Here is a 17,749-nt window from a genome sequence, read left to right on the forward strand (position 1 = left end):
GTTCAAAGTGACTGTGGAAATTCTGTGTATTACAAAAAGTGATATCGAGAAAGAATAAACTGGTTTAATCAAGAAAGGACTTGTATCACTGAAGTTCCTCGGAAAGAATTTCTAGCGGAAATTATCAAACAAGCAGATACGTAACAATATTAATTATTTACTTTTTACTAAAAAGATCTATGATTATTTACAAGTTGAAAATGATAGAAAATAAATTAAATATCAAAAAAATATGGAAAACATTTATTAAATACTATGTAAAGTTAAAACCTATTAAATGTTATGATGGACATAAAATAAAACATTTTACTGGGATATAATAATCAATAAAATCCTAGAACCTCCTCTTACAAAATACCAAAAACAGTTTACTTCGTTTCCGATACTATTGTTTAAAGCCCATACAAACGCCCTGCAACACGGCCCTTGGATATTCGCGATATCATCTTAAGTTTTCTATTTGTTAGGATATTCTAACCATTTTACTAACATTTTATCATATTTATTCAACGTATTTTTTAACCTTATTATCTCCATCTTTTTTATCATGTTTGACTAATTCTAGTTCACAGCAATGTTTTTCATTTTTCCATCATTTATAAGTTATATGATCGGTTTCGAAACTTCAGATACAATAAATAATTCCTCTATAAAATTTGGCAAGTATTCTTTTTGAATTTCTAATCTCATCAACAACTTTATATCTAGCCGTGGGAATAAGTTTTACATTATACAGATTATTAAATACTTTATATTCATTTTCTTTTCTTCTTACTTCAACTGTAGTCATCTTGGTTGATATATCGTATGAATTATTATAATATCTTATTATTTTATCTAAAGCATCGACCCATTTCCTAGTATTAGAAGCAATAAAATATTTCCACATTTTAGTTTTCAAATTTCAGTTAAATCTTTCAACAACCTGGGCTTTAGCATTACTTTCAGTTGTAAACCAGTGAACATTCTGGTCATTAAATAATTTCTGAGTTTGTTTATTAATGATTTCTTTATCAGTTTGATTTTTCTGGTTTTCTCTTTTTTTAAATATATTTGAAAGCCTTTGCTATTTAGTTTTCAATTTTTACATTGATTGGAACAGCCCAATCATACTTACTAAAATATCCATAACTGTTAAAATATAATTTGTTATTATTGTAAGGTTTAAATTCTTTGAAATGTTCTTTTAAATTTACATCTAATTGATTTATGTTTTGTATATTCATCTTGTTTCTGTAAATATTCTGATAGTTTTTGAGTTAATTGAGTGCTTCTTTTCAATTCTTGTACACTGCTATTCTATCTCTAAATCATAATAAATGTATTTAATATTATTTAAAATTTAGAATTTTTGAAACATAAACTTTGCATATTCCTTTAGTCATAGGTCTTTAATTTATTGAGGTCGTTTTTTGAATATTGTGGGTTTCAGTTGTTGTTTTTCACTTTAAAAAGTACATAATAGATGAAATGCCAAGATCTAATGTTTTCTGGGTTTTAGCAACCGGTTAAATAATTCCTCTAGCAATTATTTCACGAGAAGTTGGATTTTGAATATCATGCATATATTCTATCAATTCTTGATCACAAATATGTCTCTCGATTGTAGCTTTCGATTTACTATAATTAATATCACGTTTCATACATGTTTTATCCACTCTATTTATAACAGGATCACCTCTAGCTAGATGCTTTTGAAGCTTGTTAAAGGGTTTGCAATACTGAAACCCAGGTAAATACACTTCAGTAGGATTAAATTCATCTTGCACCCAACCAGTCAGATCATTTTTTTTGTAATTTTCTCATTTATATCCATTTTACTTTGCTTGTTTAATGTACTTCTCTCTTGAAAAGCATTTTTAATGTTTGTATGAAATCTTTTTTTTTTAAGTTGATTTCTTCTTCAGTTATATTTTGTTAATTATATAAACTTAACATTTCTTTGTAAAAGTTATAAGATCTTTTATATAGCATATTTCTTTATATACTTATCAATTACTTCAGTGGCACTAGCTTCTTATCTTAATGCTGTTGAAGGAACAATAGCAAACGATACAGAACCAGAAATACTGAATAAAAAATTACCCCTTATCACAAGTATATTAATATTGGAATAGAATTTATAACTTCTCCGATATACAGATATGTTCTTTTCTAAATGCTTCTCCATTATTTATAATGGACTAGAATTCCTTTTATATCTCATGTCAGGAGATTTAAGACTATAATTATAACAATCACATTTTTCTTTAACAGTTTGTTTATATATTTGATAAATACATTAATACTCTTAGATCCATCAATTTCTCTAATGATCTGTTTTATTTCTCTATCTTGAAGTTTGAAAAAGATAAAATAATTACAGCTTTAACTGCTGTCAAATATAGTAAGACTGTGATAGATAAATTATTGATACATTTTTATTTCTTCCTCTTATAAAAGAATCAACTATTTTAACTTGTTTTTTAAGTTATGCGATCATCAAAAATAACAAAATTTTTGTTGGCTGAATCTAAGCTATCAATCAAGATCTATCATACCATCTAAGTTATTAGAGAATAATGTTTCTTTCTTGTATTTTTTATATAATTATGGAATCTTCTCTTTCTTATATTGATTTCTGATAGATTTTAAGTCATCTTGTTCTATATCATCAAAGACTGTAAAGTTCTATGGTTTTACAGATTTAGGCTCTTCCATATCTTTTGCTCATAAGTATATATTACTATAGTTTAATTGACCGTAGATCAGATTTAACGATAAATTTGATTTTTCACAACCAGATGGACCAACAATTATAAGTCCAATGGACATTTAAGTTGTAAAGGAGTCTGGTTAGGATCTTCAAACTCTTCTGGTTCGGTGTAACTTTTATCATTTATTTAAGTACAAGTTAGAACTTGTTAAGATATGTTAACTATAAGTTATATACATTTTAAGACACGTTAAACTATACGTTAGATGTTTTCTAAGATATGTTAAACTATACGTTAGATGTTTTCTTCTAAGATATGTTAAACTATAGATTAGATACTTTTAACTATAAGTTAAGCCTAAGTGAAGTGAAGAATATAAATGTATATCAGTAAGTTTATTAAAACGACTATCAAAATTAAAAAAGAAATAATAATGACGCACACGTGTTATTTTGAATATGATGCGAAGAGTAAATAACAAAGATTTATAAACCAGTAATTCTAAAAATGAAATCTTATGCTTTTTCCTTTAGAAGAAGTTCAAGAAACAAGAAAAGAATTGAAAACATTAGAAATGCGATTCTTAATATTAGAATACCACAATCTGAGTTCACTTGAAAAAAAAACAGATGTTGGAGAACTAAAAATATATAAGTTTGATTTAAATTAAGGTTTAGATGTTTCATTTCTAGAGCAACAATATTTTGTATTACCATCTAAATTAATTAATAATCCTGATTTAGCTGAAGAAATGACTGGAAAAGCAGGAAAAGTAAATAAGTATTTGGGTGATAAAAAAGGGAAAACCAAATACTGAAATTGAAAAAAAAAATATGTTACCCTTTGATCTATTGCCTAAGAAGATAAAATCATTTGAAAGTGGAAATTAGATAAAATATTATATTATATCAATGTGGATATTTTGTATAAAATATACGAAAGAAAGAAATACTGGTTGTTGTTTACAATAAAGTTAAATCAACATTAACGGAATATTACCAAATTTAAATGGAAAATGGTTTCGACATTTCATCGTCCTCTTAACGATAACTGTGTTTTACTAAATGACAAGATTTAAAGTTTTAGAACATAAAGCTAGCGAGCATTCGGAGGACTTTGAAAAAAGAATTTAAAAATTCTATAGATGTAAGTAATGGAAATTATTTTTTACATTTAAATCTATATAACGTGGGTATCATGGAATAACATTGATTATCAAGTTAATAACAATACTTTTGAATATTATGAGAGAAACAATTGGAAATTATAAACAGTAGAACGACGGCAACAACAACAAACATTTGACACGTGTGTGTGCGGTAACAAACATGTAATTCTTGAACGTTTCGGAATGTACATATTCCATCTTCAGCAAGCTATATTTTACAAGGTAAAATATTAGGTACAAAGGTTATAAAGTTCAAACATTTTGTAAAGAGTAAATAAAATACAGAATAAAAGAATGAAGTCAATTAAAAAACAAATAAAGAATATAAAATTGGAACAATTGTAAAAATATTATACAAGTTATTCAGAACAGACTTAATTGTAGTGAAGCTGTGTTATTATTTAAAGTTGCGAGTTCATTTATAATAGATAAACTCTTATTGATTAAATATCCATTATTGGATGATCCAGATAAAATGACTTTGAAATTCTTAATGAAGATCAGGTGGTTGTTGTTCTGACTATGTGTACGAATTGCAGAGTCTAGAGGGTTTGATAGTTTTTATCAATTCTGTTTGTTAATCCCATATGTTCGCAGGTGTAATTGGCATCATTACAGCCACCGCATGTGGATTTATATACGATCCTGGAAGGCCTAGAAGTATGTCTTAATATCTGAATGATTTTGTATCTTTAAAATTGTTTTTAATATAATTTGTAGTTTATTTTAACTTGTGGATAAAAAAGTTTTAATTATTTTTAAAATTTGTGTCTTCACTATGAAATTTTGCTTACCTAAAAAGGAATAATCAGTCTTAATGGGTATTTATCAACAGTACTGTATACAGTTTCTTTGGGGGCTTAATTTTGTGAGAAAGAAACTTCTGTGTTAGGGCTTGAATAAAGCACAAGGGATAGCCGTTGTTTATTAGAATATTCTGTTAGGTGGTTATTTCGGTATAAAGATAGAGGTAGTCAGAACAGATGTTATATGCTCTATTGAGAAGACTGAGTATCAGGTTACATTTAAAAGAGTGATATAAAATTTAGCATTCAATTTGCAACTTCGAGGTTTTTAATCTAATTAGCTCTAAATTGTCAAACTAAATTATCTAAAGGGAAGCTATACGAAATATTAGTTTTGAACCAAAAACGTATTCTGATCAAGAGCAGAAAGAAAAATATATAGCTAACACTTCTAAAGATGTAGACGAAATTCACATACATCCTGATGTTATCACTGAAGTATTATACAAAAATGAGTTTAACGATATTATATATTCCTTTACTTCTTCTAAGCCACCTGGCAGTTTAATTAGAATTTAAGAAGCAAATACAACAAACGCAGATGTTAATAGATCCAATTTTATTTATAGAGTAAGGGTGAATATCATAAATTAAAACCATCATCAAATTGACTTGAACAAACAACAAGTTGTATATAGATTACTTTTTAGTAATAATAAATTATAAAACATTGTTTATTTATAAAACGTTGAAAATATCATGGGAAAGGCATTTTTATTGATATTTTAAATAAAACAAAATATAATGTTCTTGAAGTTTTATAGAAGAAAGCAAAATATATTATTTCAAAAAATTCATAGAAAGTAAACTAAGTAATATATTTAAGAAAGTATCAATATCTAATATGTTAGATAAGAAACCTTATATGATTCAAACGCAATGTGGAACTGAACTTAAAATATTTTAATTCTAAATAAATTGAAAATATATGTGCTCTAACTAGTTTATCTAATTATTTACAAAGAATTATAACAAGTTTGAATATAAACACCACAGCGAAGATAAAGTCGTTATCAATGAAAAAGAGTCAACCAAATGTGAATTCAACACTAAAGATATAAACGGTAACATATAATATTGTACTAGTTATGTATTTGTCTGGAATTAAAAATTACAAAGCAGAATGGCTCGTCATCTGGAACAGATCATGTAACACTCGTCAATACAGGAAATATTTTTATAAGAGCTGAATTACATATTGGTAAAATGTTAGTTGAAAAAATTGAATTACCTTGTCATGTTCATCATGTACAAATACTAATTAATTTCAGAAACGTTTGCAGTACAAACGAAACACATTTGTTCTTCTGTATCGATGTTTCAGAAATGCCAAGTAAACAGATTTTGACATCTGTTTAAGATGAATCAATAACATTTGGCGATAAAGCTAAAATTGATCAATTGGTATCAAAATTTAAACATAATGCTTCATACAACGAAGATTTTACCAAGACGTGAATTCTAACAAAAAAATAGTAATAAACTAAATCTGTGGATGCTGATTAAACAATATTTTGAATTTTTAATATGGTTTCTTCATATCAAACCCTACCTCAAACAACAAACTGAATATGGTAGTTTTACTCTAAACCTTCAAGATGATGTTGAAATCAATTAGAGTAATGTAGGAGCTACAAAAAATAATGTTCAAAATGGATCAAATGGTATATATATATCGTAAACTCAACAAGCTATGAAATTAAAAACATTTACGTTGTTGCCCAATTTCAAGGTAAGGAAAATAACCAAAACAAAAACAATATGATTTTTGATAATCTTGATACATTAAGAAAGTGGGTTAGAATTAATGATGATAAATATCTCACTGAATGTTACAATGTTTCATTCAAAGTCAGAGAATTAGATTATCTTAGATGCTACTCAGATTTGTTAGCTGGGTTAAATAATATCCTTACAGAAACTGGATATTTAGTAAGCTATAATAACTACGGAAGATTATATCCAATAATTTGTTTCGAACCATGTTTCCAATAATAATGTGACGATTTTGAAGATTGAGTTCTTCTGGCAACACGGACGAACTCAAGCGAAACTGTATATATATTATTTCTCATTAGCTCAAAAGAACAATGAATGATTATAATAAAAGTTTGGAAGCTATGAGAACTCTTTGGTAACTATAAATGAGTTTTTGGTTTACATATGGTAATTATATCAAAAAGCATCTCAAGGTCCTATAGGTTTACCTGGGAACTGTTTTAAATTATTGATGATGGTAATTACGATATTGAATTAGAAATATACTATTAATTTATCGTTAATGAAAGAACGTGTTCATAGTAAAACTAAAATTGATGACAAATATCGGAATAATATTCTTAATATGAATTAATATGGTTTATTGCTAGGCAATAATAATTTTGATACTGATAACAAAAATACAAAATATGTAAAGATACCGATAGAGGAAACTAACACAATCAACAAAAAGTATGTTGACAAAAAATGTTTTAAATATTGACCAATTCGAAGATTTTGATAAAACACGAACAAATAATATAAGTGCATTAGAAAGAAATCCGAAAGAGTCAATTGATAATATTTAAGTATTAATAACGAAACTGTGAGAAACTTGCAATATTTGAAATATAATTCATTAATAGAAATGATGCGAGAAATAATAGAATGTCGGTGATTCTTCCGCAGAAAGTTTACTCTCTGTACTATTAGTGAATAATAAAGTTGTTATTAATAGAACGACTAATTCTGATTTTATAGAAACGAATAACATGCTTAAACAAGAAGCGTGTTTGGAAAGTCTTGTAGCAATTGGAACAAGAAAGTTAAGTTTTTCTTTTAAATTAAAACTGGGGGGGGGATACGTTTCTTTCAAATAAATGAAAATACTTATTCATCAAACTAATTTTTGTTAATAGTTACAAAAATGAAAAGACGGAATTAATTCCCATTACTATTAAATTCCCAATTTGTTATTCATCTTATTTGCTGGCTTTTTTTATGCTCAACTATGAGCAAAGGAGTACTTGATATAGTAGCTAACGTTATACATTGTAATGCAAATGAACATAGCTAGTAGCAAGCTGATTCGGATCATGATGATTTATTGTAGCTATTGACTAGTTGATCGCATTAGTTTGAGATGTAAAATCTTAAGCTGCAGCTGGAGATTGTCATGGTGATTTGTTTGATAATATAGTAAGCATTTATGATTTCTATATAACTAAATTCTCTATATATAATGCATAGCAATGGGCAAATACACTTGTATATGCCTAGACTAAGACACAACCCCCACTAAGCGTGTATAAAATTTTACCAGTAGAAAACCAATCTTCTCAAATAAAACATATACGTCTAAAACATCACTTTCGTGTCTTTTAAAGTAACCAACGTGACAGTAATTAGATATTGTAAGTTTTAAAATCTGAGTTTGTTTTCATCTTGAATGGTTTTATACTGCTACGATATCTTAATAACATAAGGTATTGATAAGAAGGGACCACCTGATTTTTCAACGTTGTCCTTTCACACACACATTTTTAAGAAAAGTAAAGACCCCCCCCCCCAAGGGGCTTTGTTTGTAGATAAGCACAAAGCTATACAAAGGGCTATCTGTGCTCTGCCCACCACGGGTGTCGAAACACAGATAGCCCAATTTGTACTTTTGTGCGTAACTTCAAACAAACAGAAAAATAAAAATTTCAATCCACCCTTTGTTTTTCAGAAAATGATTAATTCCTCCTGCTAACTTCAAGTACTGCCAACAGCAACTCATTCCTTAAGACTGTCATCCCGTTAATAAAATAAAACTCTCTTAACTGCTAGATTAAAAAAAAACAACAACTAGTGAAATATAATATACGATAAATACTGCAGCGTGGTTGAATTATTTTGAATATATCTAGAAAACAGAAATAGATGTCGGCGACGTGAAACGTTTAGTTAATGATATACCTCATTATCAGGCTCGTGATCTTCCCCAAATAATAATATTAATATTTACTTTTTTGATATTGAGGAGCACAGTGTTGAAACCTAAAACGTTATTTACATTACAGATTTTGTAAGCACAAAGAGTGTTTAAGTAAAGCACCTCTTTTCACCTCGATAAACAAACACTTCGTTTAAACAAAGAAAGTACTCGTTTTCTGGCTCAAGCAACGTTAGTTTACAATTTTAAACAAGAGAAATTCAGCGGTTTAATCTCACATTATTTCAGCGATTTGTTTATATACATGCAATGGCATTTTGCAATGTATGCGAGACGTAACGCCTCGGGCGACATGTGTAACATCTAAATAACTGATCCATGTCAAATCCCTGCCATTCGACATTACAATGTGAAGATAGACTTATGACTAGAGGTTTTTTGTTTTTTTTTCTTGAAGAGCAGCTTTCAATCAGTAGAATCGTTAAACAAAGTACAAAGGACAAAACATCTCGGAGAATGTTCAATTTTCTGCAAGAAAGCAAAAACATTCCCATGAAGAGAGTTTAGGATAGCAATTCAGTTTGGAGCATCACCTTCATTCGTAAATAAAGCTGGGAATATCTACTGGTAGTGCTAGCAAGATAATAAACAAGGATTTGAAGTTAACGAAGGTTCACAAGTTTTAGCGACACTTCGAAATCAACGACTGATTTAATGAGAAATATGGCTGAAGATACTGAAACCACAACAACTTCATATGACCTATAACTATCAAGTCCTCCGAAATAGCTCAATATACGTTCTTGTGCCTTCGGTTTGCTTAAAAATGGTCTTGGAAGTAGACATTTACATACAGTATAGGGACTGTGAAAAGTTTGTCAAAATTTGCGGTCTTAGATTGACCTCACCATATTTCATAGAAGCTAGTTCTCATTTTTCAATTAATTAAAAAAGAAAGCAAGTAGCTTTTTGATTGGATTTACTTTTTGCTTCAGCAACAAAAACTATTACTTTCTAGCTCGATTAACAGTAGAATTGCTTCTTTCCAACTTCAAAAGTTTCTTGACCAAGGAAGCACTCCTTTTTCATCTGGTCACCATTTTATATAAAAAGGAAACAACTTCTTTCTGATATATTAATTTCTTTTATTTAATTTGGCAATACTTCTTTTTTCGAGTCGATCAATGTAGAGAAGCACTTTCTGACTCGTTTAATATTACTCAACAAGGAAAGCTTACTTCTGAATCGTTTTATAGTTTATTTGAACTAGATCTGTATTGTTTTGTTTATTCTTAATAGTCTATTTGAATAAATTCTCCTTTTTGATTTTTTTCAACGATTATTATTGTGAGTTACTGAACGAAAAGACTGCATGGAGAGCACTGAATTGAATTGACATCTTTTAAAGAACATGACAAGATATTAATGGATCATTATGTGAAATACACTATGTATAGAGTGGAACTTCGTTTTGTTGTTCGGTTGCTTCACTTTATGTCTGTCACTTTACTGAAACTCTTTTTTTAACACAGAATTTTTAAAACTTCAAGTATACTTGTTAGCTATTTTTAAAGAAACAAAACGACTGTATAAGTAACAGAGTCCAAGGAGTACTTGGAACGTAATAGAATTAAATGTCGTTATCTTTATCACGCATAAAGGTTGAATGATTGTTTTCTACACGTCTTACTGACCGATATTTTCATCCAGTAACTTAGCAACCCGCGCAAAACACACGAATTAGTTGCTTCAGCGGCCCAGCATGGCCAGGTGGTTAGGGCGCTCGACTCGCAATCTGCAATTCGCGGGTTCGAATCCCCGTCACACGAAACATGCTCGCCCTTTCAGCCGTGGGGGCGTTATAATGTGACGGTCAATCCCACTATTCGTTAGTAAAAGAGTAGCCCAAGAGTTGGCGGTGGGTGGTGATGACTAGCTGCCTTTCCCCTAGTCTTACACTTCTAAATTAGGGACGGCTAGCGCAGATAGCCCTCGTGTAGCTTAGAGCGAAAGTAGAAAAAAAAACAAAACAAATAGTTTCTTCAGGGTTTTGGTTTGTTTGTTATTAAGAACAAAGCTACAAAATGGGATACTTGGGCTCTGCTCACTACGGTTATTGAAACCCGAATTTCTTGTTAGCCATTTTTTAAAGAAACAAAATGACCGTATAAGTAACAAAGTCCAAGGAGTACTTGGAACGTAATATAATTAAATGTCGTTATCTTTATCACGCATAAAGATTGAATGATTGTTTTCTACACATCTTACTGACCGATATTTTCATCCAGTAACTTAGCAACCCGCGCAAAACACACGAATTAGTTTCTTCAGGGTCTTGGTTTGGTTGTTATTAAGCACAAAGCTACAAAATGGGATACCTGGGCTCTGCTCACTACGGGTATTCAAACCCGAATTTTAGTGTCGTAAGCGTACACAATCACCGCTGAGCCAATGGGGCCCTGCAGAGGCAAAATAATATCATTAGCTCAGAACAATGTTGTATTTCTTACTTTATAAATTAACGAATTAGTAACAAACAACGTTAGTTGAAATGTTTGATAATGATACTTATTTAAATGTCAGCAACTGTGTCAGACAGACATAGATAAGGCTTCACAGATGGAACTCGCGGATCTTCAAAGTGAAATGGTTCTTCTATGACATTACTGGTCTGAATGTCAAAAACATTTCAGTTCATGTACTTTTATTCCAATTCACTGTGGGTATTGTGCTGAAGAAATGGAAGACTACTGGATTGGGAAGTGAAATTTCGTGATGATTACCTAAAATTAATTATTCCTTGGTCCATACACACACTGAAACGTGTTGAGAAGTGAAACCGCACATCTTGTACTTCAGCAGTGGTTTGACTAATAAAATTCAGAATCTACATTGGTGGACTAGAGACTCAACCTAAATCATATTTATCCTCTCTGGAACACTTTGGAATGCCATTTGAGAGACATGTCCTCGAAATCTCTTATACTTAGGATTGCTTTGGCAAGAAGAGCTCCCAGTTGTGGGTCAACAGTAAGTTGTACGGATTTACAGTGCTAAAATCCAAAGTTTGATTTCCCATGGTAGACATAATGCAGACAGCCCAATGTGTAGCTTTACATTAAAACAAACAAATGAGCAAGATGAGAAATAGCATATTTCCCCTGATGTGTATCCACTGTTGGTAACAAGTGTTAGTAACAGAGCCGATGGTGTAATAAATGCCAAAAGTAATCTCATACTATAGAAATTGGGCCAAAGTGACAAAGCACTACACCTGAGATATCAAAATGTGCTTTCCCAATATATCTGGTAATATGATGTATCTGGATGATGGTGTGATAAGGTCTAAAACAGGAGATTAAATGAAAGTTTGAAAATTTTCTTTTAAGAACTAAATTAGAGGTTGTAAGCACCCTTAATTTTTAATACTATTATAATTGTTGTTTTTACCATGTAAAACAACCTGTGACTACATAGTGGGGCTTTGATGAATTAGGTTAATTTTTAATAATCTTATAATTGTAGTTTTACCACGTAAAACAATCTGTGACTGCATAGTGGGACTTTGACGAATTAGGTTAGTCTTTGATCTTCATCTTCTCATTTTCTTTGTTTTAGTAATTGAAATCTGAATAGACCTATATATACACAAAATGAAATAACAAATTCTGGTGATCGTCTTCTACCTTTAAATTAACTTTCACAAGTTATAAGTATTTATCTGAATGCAATTTCAATGTTGAGTGTTTCATTGTAAGATTCTTGTGACGTTTAGTCTGTACGAGCCGTAAGCTTAACGTTTCGTTTTAATCAGACAGATCAGTAAAGTTAACATTAACTTCCGATCAGGGCAAGTTACCTACTTGACAGAGTAGGAGTCAGTGATATATTTGAATTAAATTATTATTGTTGCCCGAATTAGTTTTAAGTCAACATCTCTTACTAAGCCAGAAATAGAGAGGACACTCAGTAGAGGATTATACATGTGGTGTAAGTGACATTACAAACAGGGTTGAAGTTCCTGAAAGAAAAGAACAATTTTGCTCGTTGGTATTTCCTATAGACTGATCAGGTTATTGATACTGACAGAAATAAGCACAGATAGATTAGTTACGTTTCCAACAGAAATAAATTCATCATCATGATGGGCTTCAGTTTTAGAGAAATTGATTGGGTAACTATTATCATCAGACGAGGATGGAGAATTTCTTGAGTTTGTGGATAAGTGTTTCTTCAGTTTTTCTTAGCGCTGAAAATGATATAGTCAGAAATTTTTTGAACAAGCGTACGCGAAAACACAAAATTATCAATTTTGATGCTTTCAGTGAATCCAGTTGTATAATTAATAATAAAGAGTAGTGTCCTTAACTTTAGAAAAGCTGAATTCTAAAAACTGCAGCAGGATTTTTTTTCAGAGAGGAAAATTGAGTGGTTAATTTAAATAGAAAAGAAGTTAAACGAAGCTTGATAGATTTTATTTGTTCGATTAGCTCATTGTGTGTGAATGTATCTTTATTCACAGAATTATTAAAACTTCAGTATTATTACACATTCTAGACCAAGGTTTCTTAACCTTTTCGCTACCAGGGCCAGCTAGCTGCTTCCCCCAAACAGTCATGGACCACTAAAATAGAAGTACAACGAAAAACAATTACGATTTACATATGAATATTCTGTCAGTTTTTGTTTGTTTGTTTAAATCCCACGAACCGGCAAGAGTGGTTGTAATGGACCGATTCCAGTCTGCAAACCGATGGTTGTGAAACATTGTTCTAGATAAAAAGGATGTGCCCAGTCTTGAACTGCGTTAATCCTTCAAACATGTTGAGGAAAACTGGTTCACACATGTTGAAGGAAACTACTTCAAGTGTCTTTCCTTATATGTCACCAGCATGTTCGGTAAGTTGATTAGTTTTAGACATTTCTGGCATTTGGATCAAATGTGAAGATAGAGATGCTGGAAACTTTGACTTTCTTGCTGTGGATGGCACGTTAGATGACGACATGGCGTACTGGGAACTCCACCAGTGAGTTGTAGCTTATCCACTGAATAGATCCGAACATAAATGGTCCTCCCCTGGAGAAAACTAGCCTTTAGGACTATCTCGCGCGTTAATAAACTAACCTATGAAACATGCCATACGTAACTTCTAAAATAAATAAGCAATAACAGTTGCAAAGTGTAGTAATTTTTATGTATATATAATTTACAAAGACTACAAAGTGCAATGTTTTACATAAGTTGTATATATACAAAGCGTCTTTTTCAAAGATAACCTGTAAAAATTAAAAGGTGTCACTAGCTAAGAGTAATCTGCACACGGTACAGAAAATGTAGAATTTAAGAGTGATTGTAAATACATGTAAAACATTAAATCAGGTATAGTTACAAAAAATATGCAGAAGACTTATTTCTATAGTAACAACCTTTCTATTTCTTTATTAAGTATATTTGATACTGAAGGCTTATTATTTCTAGTGTGTTTATTGGAGAACCCCGTGTTAGTCAAGAGGCTCACTGTCTTTTTTTTTTTCTCCATATATTGTTTTTTCATGTTATTTTCTCGAAATACGATTTTTGGTCTCATCTATATATATTGCGAACTGTGGTGTCTGTCCGAGCATTTGTCTGTCTCCCGTTTGAAAAGCTGCATACGCAAGCAAAGCTTAGCGTTCACTTTTGAAATGACGAGAGAACAGGCATGAATAATGTTAATGTTAAATTTTGTTTCGCAAGCAGGGTATTCCACACTAAGTTGTTAGGAATTAATCACATTATCATTCACATTTCAAATTGTGACATAACTTAAAGAATAAAAGTGGTGATTTACTGTATGTTATTATTGAATGGCTCTTAGCATGACTGAAATGCTCAACAGTTACTTTTCACAGTGGGTGGTATAAGTAGCTCAGAGCTATGGCTCTGAGAAACCAAGAGTGCAACACAACTTACCTTTTTAAAGTCCATAAAATAATTTAAATTGATAGATTAACTTACATTTTCCCCCTCACTGGAGACGGGTACTTTTGCTACATTAACTTAAACTTTTCCCCTCATTGGGGACGGGTACGTTTGCTAGATTAACTTGAAAACAATTTTCTACATTAACTTAAACTTTTCCCCTCACTGGGGACGGGTACTTTTGCTAGATTAACTTAAATATTTCCAGTCAACGGGGACGGTTACTTTTGCTTGTGCATTTTTAATTTGGTTTTATACTTATTGTTATGTTCTTGTAATTTGTTTTGTTATATTTCTCTCTGTTATCTCTGTAGTTTTTTTTATTTCCAAATTTAATTTGACGTATTTTCCAAGTTGACTAGCCATGTGTTGCCTAGTGGCTAGTGTGCTAGTCTATGGATCCGATGGTTCATGTTTCATGGCTTGTTGCTATAGAAATATGCTCCACGCTTTGGGACCATGGGTGGGGTATAATGGTTGCAACTAAATCCCACTAGTTGGTCAGTAAAGAGTAACCCAAAAGTTGGCAGTTGGTACTTGACTAGCTGATTTTCTTCTAACTTATTTGTTCGAAATTGGGGATGGGTATACCCAGATAACCATTTGTGTTGCTTTGCACGAAAATTCTGAAACAAACAAAAAAAGCTAAGTTGACTTGTACAAATGTGCTATTGCATAATTTTAAGCTTAGCAATCAATCTGCTTATCAATCATGGACAATGATAGTCAGCAGCTCCTCTGTTTCCATAAAAAAATTTTAACGATAAACATTGTTTTCATTTGTTTTCCTATTAACCAGATGTCGAATTTGTTACCATGGCAAAAGGGATGGTATTGTTGAAAGTAACTGTTAACGGATAGCCGTCCTAATGTTGAGGAGTTCACATTGTAAGTTCCAACATTTTATCAGTTATAGAAACAAGTGGGTATACAAAAATCACTTAAGTCAATAGAGTCATTGTTGGTAATTTATTTAGAATACAAAACATCATGTTAACATTTTTTTGAAGATTTTTCATAATTAGATCTTGGATTGGAAAATAAGACCCTTTTTTCAGTTTGCTATTGAAACTATTATTTATACATATATATCCAGTTCAGATGCTATTGTAAGGTAGTTGATAAACGTTGTTTTTCTGCCAAAAACTAATTATCTTTATGAATTCTGATAAATTTTTAATTTATATAAAGTTTATTCTTTTAGCAACCAAGCTGACTTTTGGTTAGTTCAATTAGTAGTTCTGCTATTTTATGAAATGATTAATTAGATAAACCAACGAGTTTTATGTATATTTTTAAACCTTTGCTCATCCTACAATAGTATAAGTGATTTACTAAACCATTTGATTTTGTTGATAAACTACTTCTATTTCAGTTATAGCAGTATTATTAACTATAAGCCCAATCAGGTGCAATTATTCATTTTGATAACTTAATTGCTAGTTCTGATTCTACATACAAATGATGACATGTTTTAAGTTTAGTATTTTCATTTCTTCTATCACAAGTTATATAAGCCCATAAGTGAAAAACATAACTCAAAAATATAATTACACAGTCATTTACTTGTTCAATTTCTTTTTGTATCTGTAAAACAAACTCAAAACCGGCTGACTATCACACTTGCTGACTCAGTAATCGATTGAACTTATTGTAATAGACTCACTAACTAACTAGCTCACTCATTCACTCACTGACTAACTTATCAACAAAAACTTCTATGATGTTTTCATATTACTACAATATCTTCCCTCTAGCTATCTAGAAATTTCTAGCCGTAACGTGCACGTCCCGTCAAATTTAGACACTCCTGAAATTTCTAGGCATCACACATGCCACAAACTCCCTATACCAAACAATACGAAACTTGTAAGTTAAAATAACAGAAATATAGCGTACAACAGTGGTATAACAAATAATTTGCATCTAATACATCTTCTGTAATTTGTTGTCATTACACCAAAGAAATCATTTACAAACATTTTAATACAAATTCAAATTAGTTTATTTTGTCCTGCTGATACTGTATTAGTCGGGTTTCAAGTATATAAAGTAAGATATAATTGTGTCTGTCATGAGACCTCGGATAGCAGTCTTTTTAGTTGACCACCTGACTAAAGCTTTAGCATTATAGATTGGATTACTCTGTTTGATACTCACCTTGAATGGCTGTTCTTAATGAGTCAGTGTGCGACTAATCTAATCTCACCTTATCTAAGATGGATTTCAGTGATGAATGAAGCAATTTAATTTCAGGCTATTAATCCATGGTTTCTGACAACCTAAAAATAATTTAATGGATAACTAAAATACTCTTTTTTTTAGTCGTATAAACTACAGAAAGCGTTATGTAGAGTGTTTTATAACCAATGTTTGTCAATAATCACGTGATTATGCACGAGATCTGTCACTTGGGTATTAGTCATGCCCACATGACCCTAACCATGCTTTGCAAGCTGCCGAACGAACTCAAACTCGCCACAGTTACTCGTATTGATAGTGACAGTTTGTTGACCTGTCATACCCGCTTGTCGCCTACCAGTACGAAACTTTTGCAACTTCATCCACGTGGATGACTTCGCTCCTCCAAGCTTTTTTATTTGCTTATAATTGTCGAGAGGACTTCGCCTGACACATTTAATGACGATGAACCTAGGTAACAAGACACCCATGGCCGGGAAAGAGGGGCGTTGATCGGCCGGCCGCAGTACAGTTGGGGTTTCAGGACATGGGTGGTTGATCCGTTAACAACAGAAGAAACTTGCTTACAAGTTATACGGCTTCCAGGCTTCATAATGCGAGGAAAGAGCAACGTTACTGCGACTTTCTATGGCAGTTTCAACAGTCTCAAGGAAACAAAACGACGTTGTATGAATTCATTCTGTTGTTATGCTGTGAAACTATTGTATTCCTTTTCTTATATGTCTGGAAGGTTGGGCCAAACGTCAAGAATGGGTTATCTTTGATAATCCCATTATAAAGGCGCCGTTTTTTATGTTCTAAAATTCTAATTTTCGCTTTCGTGTTTTTGTGACACCAACGTTTTTATTTCTCTACTGTACACCTCTAGTACTGAAGGTTTGTTATTTCTAGTGTATTGATCACAGGACTCTGTGTTAGTAACGACGCTCACGGTCCTTTTCTCTTCCTTCTCAACATAACGTGTTTTTGTATGTTCATTTCTTGAAATCCACTTTTCGGTCT

The 17,749-nt window shown here is 31.3% G+C and overlaps 1 protein-coding gene across 1 annotated transcript in view; it reads right to left on the reverse strand.

The window, feature by feature from the left end:
- LOC111086942 overlaps positions 1 to 16,731 on the reverse strand; it is a 23,667-nt gene extending 6,936 nt beyond the window's left edge. Inside the window, exon 1 of the mRNA XM_022391843.1 lies at positions 16,706 to 16,731. The gene's annotated coding sequence lies outside the window, so the exon portion shown is untranslated. The remainder of the gene's footprint in view (positions 1 to 16,705) is intronic.
- Between the last annotated feature and the right edge of the window lie 1,018 nt (positions 16,732 to 17,749).

This window comes from Limulus polyphemus, unplaced genomic scaffold (assembly GCF_000517525.1).
Source record: "Limulus polyphemus unplaced genomic scaffold, Limulus_polyphemus-2.1.2 Scaffold1573, whole genome shotgun sequence".
Classification (NCBI taxonomy): domain Eukaryota; kingdom Metazoa; phylum Arthropoda; class Merostomata; order Xiphosura; family Limulidae; genus Limulus; species Limulus polyphemus.